Raw genomic sequence first — 6,084 nt, forward strand, 5'->3', positions numbered from 1 at the left:
AATTCCTTAAATAAAGTACATTTCTCTTATGCATTTGAGACTGATTTGTTTCAATCAGCCCCTCCACTGCAACAGTAGGTACTCATAGAAGTAACCCAACAACCAAAATCTTTCATTATTAAGTGATCTGTCACTAAAAACAACCCTGTTAAAGAGAAAAAGCACGTCAGTTAAACATGACCTCCAGAATTTCTCCCACATTATGTTTACCATAAAATCTCAACCAAGCGCACCCTCAGTAAGTTTGCAGACAACACCAAGTTGGGCGGCAGTGTTGATCTGCTCGAGGGTAGGAAGGTTCTCCAGAGGGATCTGGACAGGCTGGATCAATGGGCAAGGCCAAGTGCCGGGTCCTGCACTTGGGTCACAACAACCCCATGCAGTGCTACAGGCTTGGGGAAGAGTGGCTGGAAAGCTGCCTGGCCGAAAAGGACCTGGGCGTGCTGGTTGACAGCCGGCTGAACATGAGCCGGCAGTGTGCCCAGGTGGCCAAGAAGGCCAATGGCATCCTGGCCTGTATCAGAAATAGTGTGGCCAGCAGGAGTAGGGAAGTGATCGTGCCCCTGGACTCGGCACTGGGGAGGCCACACCCCGAATACTGTGTTCAGTTTTGGGCCCCTCACTACAAGCCATTGAGGTGCTGGAGCGTGTCCAGAGAAGGGCAATGAGGCTGGTGAGGGGTCTGGAGAACAAGTCTTCTGAGGAGCGGCTGAGGGAACTGGGGTTGTTTAGCCTGGAGAACAGGAGGCTCAGGGGAGACCTTATCACTCCCTACAACTACCTGAAAGGAGGTTGTAGCCAGGTGGGTGTTGGTCTCTTCTCCCAAGTAACAAGCGATAGGATGAGAGGAAATGGCCTCAAGTTGCACCGGGGGAGGTTGAGATTAGATATTAGGAAGACGTGTAGATGTGGTGCTTAGGGACATGGTTTAGTGGTGGACTTGGCAGTGCTAGGGTAATGGTTGGAGTTGATGATCTTAAAGGTCTTTTCCAGCCTAAACAATTCTATGATTCCCTTCATGCTCTCAACATCATTTTCTTTTTCAGCCTGAGTCTTCCAGGTTATAAAACTCATTTCTTCAGTTGCTGAATTAGTTTAATTAAGTCAGGTATGTCACAGTATTGCCTCAAATCCCAACAAACAGTGGTATGAAATAAACATGCTGTAGGATCTGATATGGCAGATTTTTATCTTGTCCCCATTTACTACTGTTTTGTTACATCTCTAACAGGTCTAAATGACTTTCCAAAATTAAAAGATAAATAGTCAGAATGATCACTTGCTAAGGAAAGAAATTGAGATCTCAAACAAGCATATCCTTTCAAACTAATCTTAGAGGGGAAGGAAGACTAGTATCCGGACAAGAGATACTGTACGTCTTTATGATTTCTCATTGTTTAGTTTTTCTGTGAAAGAGGCAAAAAACGACTTCAGTTCCTGTTGTATTATTTTCTTATCAGAACAGAGCAAAACAGTTTAGCGGAGATATCCAACTGCATCAGCATGTCTCTACCATCTTATCTAAAATCCACCTCAGCAGAGACGATCACAAATTGTATATACCACTAGAAATCCTGAGTGTTTCTTAGCTGATGTACAGGCCAGGCATACTCTGTCTTTGACTGCATTCTAAATTAAGTCTCCCTTAAACACCAGGTATGTGCAAGTGTTTAATTTTCCAACTACATATTTAGATTTTCATTAGATATATTTGTCTTGCTATTTTATTATGTTCCTTTACATATATTTTATTCAGTTTTAATAGTGTTCCTACACCATTTATTTTATAAGCAAAGGTTAGGTTTCACACTTTTAAGTAACATTCACTGTAATTACTTTCTCTACTCCCCTCTCCACCCAGGGGGTGACTTTCATATATTAGTTTACATTTTAAACTTGACTTTCATATATTAGCTTATATTTTAAACTTAGGAATATAAAATAGAAGTTCCGGTATTTTTAATGATTGTCAATTTAAAAAGAAATCTGGTCCTCAGAAGTTGGACTTCAGAAAAATAAAAAAAATTTAAAAAAATTGCCTGAATCGGGAACAAGGGGGGAAAAAAATCTGAAGGAACCTAACCATCCCAAGGAAAAAAGCTCATGACATGAAATTAGCTAACACCACAGGCAGTTAAAAAAAAAAAAAATCCCTTGCCTGAGTCTTTTGGTAACTACTGTACCTAAAAAGAGCATTCAAGGTATCAAATGTCTACCTTTGTTCACTGGAGCTGTGATGTCGGACCACCCCATGTGCTCACTGATACCTTGACACTTACAACCCACCTACCAACCAATGTCGCTTCAAAGCGCTGATGCTGAGCACAGGCAAGTTTTACTACCATCCTCCCCCTTCCTCGTATACAAAACCTTAAAGTTTAAGGTCACAAGCACCTAACTGAAAATTAATGCTAAGTTGCCATGGTCCATGTTTTAAGCGTTAGAACGTGCATCCATTCTTACAACATTTATGGTTATTACAGCACCAAAAGCCAGAACTGAGACCCAGGTCCTCTGTAGTAACAGATTTTGGCCAACAGAGCTCACACTCTAAACACATCATGGGATAAAAAAGGAAATCAATACCAGACAGCGCATCAGTGGCAGAGTCGGTAAGAAAACCTCAACGTTACAACTCTCATGCCAATGCACTTTCTATTCTGGCTCGCGTTGGTTCAAATCCCATCATCTAGGGCAGTCTTCAAGAATTAAATTAACTGACAAAACATTTTGACAGGATAAGCAATTTGATTTATGAGCATATGAATATATATAGCCACAAAAATGTGTTTGGAACTGTTGAAGAAAATTTCAGTGTCCTTTCTCAAAAAAATGATACAACACTTGGATGGAACATGGTTAGCTGAGCTTTGCCCTTTGAGCACAATCAAATTTGATCTTTCTCATTCACCCATCTCCCATCAAACAGGACACTGTCAAAGACCTGCCTAACAGCAACATGTACTCAACAAGTTTACTTGAAATATCAGTATTGCTGTAAAGGAGGCTCAGGTACACTGGCAAAACTGTATGCCAGAAACATCAACCCATAAGCATCCATATGCCACCTGTTCCCTTATTTAAATCCTCTATTTATTATTTTAATCCCTCATTTAAAATTAAATATCTAGCTTTTACTGGCACCAAAACCAAAGCCCTGCCTCAGATCAAATAACAAGAAATGTAAAGCTGAGCATTTAATTAATTCTTAACCAGCTCTTCTATACTATTTTCGTGTTCCCCTCACCCTAAAGTCTTCAGACAGCAACTGACCCAAATCTTATCCCCCTGCTACTGAAATCTCAATAGTCTGACACATCAAATAACCACCACATCCCAAAATCTATCTATAATCTGAAGGTATATGCTGCTCCCCTCACTGACACAGCAGATCCCTTACTACTTCCTGTAACAGTATTTGAAAGAAGGGCGGACAGTTCGAGATATTTTCTTTATTAAACCCTCACTATCCAGAAGAATTGCATTCACCAGCCAGAACTGTAGCTCATTTCAGTGAGCAGGAAGAAAAAGTAAATTTCAAACAAAGGATTTAATTATAAGGCAAAGGAATGCAGAAGTAGTACAGAGAAACCTTTTCTTAATCATACAAGATCAAATTATTGTATCACAGAAAATCAACTTAAATGTTATCTTTTGAACAGAGTAACTTCTCCTCAAAAAAAATACATGCCTCACCCTCACTTTACAGCTGGAAGAGGCACAAAGTGCTGCATGAGAAGTTGTGTTCTGTCACAAGAAAGTCTTTACATTGTGAAATCTTTCAAATGTATTTTGTAAAGTAGATTGTTTTCCTTTGCTGGACTGTCCCATCAATGAATACTCTTGAATCCCACAAAAATTAAGGAAAATCAAAGATGATACATCATTTTATTAATCTCTCCATCACTGCATATACCTCCAGAATTTGTAAGCTCACTACCAAGAGTCATTTCCTTGAAAAGAAAAAGACGAGGACAGATTATTTTTCCATCACTACTGCTATGCTCTTCAACTCTTTTCCACCCTCAAGTTCCTCAAGAATTGTTTCAAATATTTTCAGCTTGAACATAGTATAAATGTTAAGCTGTGTAACAGGTTACACTTTTATTTGTCAGTCACCCCAGATAGAATAATTTCATTTGTAATACTTTTTGAATTTGTCAGCGTCTCTCTTACAATGATTCATTTGGAAACACGCATTAGAATTAGATTTTTCAGAAATAGTTAAAAGATAAATGGCTAAGCCTCATGAAGTTTTCCACAGAAATATACCATCCACCAATGTAGCTATATTGACACCACTCAGGCGGATGTCACAAGCTGTCTGTATTTCTCACTTTTTGCTGCTATATAATGAACACTCATATCCTAATTTAGTGGATTTTGTCATTGCTACTTCATAGTATTACCTTTCAAAAATATTCCCTTGCCATAAAAAAGTTTTTGACATAATATGCTAGAGTAATATAATAAAACAATGAAAGTTTATAATTTCCTACAAATAATTTATCTTCCCTTAGTATTTTTAAGACTTGGATTTAACAATATTTAAGTTGACCAGGGAAATTTAATTTTAAATTATTATATAAAATAATAAGTTTTAATTAGTTTTAAAAATACAAACTTCCATTAAAATAAAAGCTAAAAAAATTTCATACAGCATACATTGGCTCAGGTCTTTGCACAACATCAGTAGTATTTAATTCATGAGGTAGAACTAAGCCTTCTAAAAAGAGGAGGTCACAGAGGTATGGCAGATAGTAATTACAGACTTTTCAGAGCTTTTGCTGTCTTAGAAACACATTATCACTGTGTTGAATTACTTCAGTTAATTACATTGAATTAGATCTAGCCAACATGGTTTGTAGTTAGGTGTCCTTTCAGCTGCTTGAAATTCTTGAGGGTTTGCAAATGTAGAATGCACATAAGAACCGAATGACTGAGTAACAGGCAATGACAACTGAAAAAAATCTAGGTGTTCAGAACTCCAGATTTGTATGTATAATTTTTAAAGCTAACTACAGAAATTAAAAGCAGAAGCTACTTGATAAAGCAAAAAGAGAGCTGAGTAGCAGTTTCATTGTGGGCTACACACTAAGTGTAAAGATCACTCAAAATTAAATTATTCCAAGAAATATAAAATCCAGGTTTTCAAGATCTCCCTTACACCGTGTCCCGACCCTTAATTTATTAAGCAAAACAAACCATGAACTAGTGGCGTTAAAGAGATGCCATATGTTTACCATCCTTACATTTAATCCTACAATATTTCCACTCTTTAGCGACGTTAGCATCCATTTTTATAAAATCAAATGTATAGAAATTACATAATGGATTAACAGCCACATAAAAGACAACACCACTACTACGATTTGTATGGTACAGCTGCTGTCATCCCATGTTCCTGTCTTCCCTTCCTCACTTTTATGTTTCATTCTGTAGGTTATTTCTACTAACTCAACCTACACTGCACAGAGTGCTCTTCTTCCAAACCCTCACCTCATGGCTGTAACAGGTCTCCATTGTGCAGACCAAACAGAAAGCACACTTGCAATCATGTGAGCGAAGGCTCTTCCAAAGGTTTACAGATATTAATTATTTGCATTCCAGTTGCAAGCAAGAAGCGTGGACACATTGCCTCAGAAACAGCATCTCATTCAAGAACAGGATATGGAAATACCACCAGGCCACTGAATCCCCCAGGTACCGCCGATGACCACATTTCCTCCCACATTTCCTACAGTGGGTACTATACACAAGAGTTAAACACAGAAATTGTTGATGATGCTAAGTTTGAGAGACGGGAGGAGGAGCCCGGAACAGGTCAGACCAATAGCAGGAAGAACAGCAGGGTCTAAATTGGCATTTGTTCCTCAGGTTTGTATGGGGCAAGAAGGCATCAGCGGCTCAAGCGGTGGGGAGGGACAAGCACTGCCAAGAAGGGGCAAGCCCTAGTAAAGGTGGTGCTGGAAAGCCAGCAGCAGCACGGCTCCGGGCAGGGAGCCTGCGGCAGGGTCCCGCACAGACGCCGGGGCAGGCGGAGACGGGAGAGACCGCCGCAGGCAGCGAGGCCGGGGCCAGAGC

This window comes from Pygoscelis adeliae, unplaced genomic scaffold, assembly GCF_000699105.1.
Source record: "Pygoscelis adeliae isolate BGI_AS28 unplaced genomic scaffold, ASM69910v1 Scaffold57, whole genome shotgun sequence".
NCBI lineage: Eukaryota > Metazoa > Chordata > Aves > Sphenisciformes > Spheniscidae > Pygoscelis > Pygoscelis adeliae.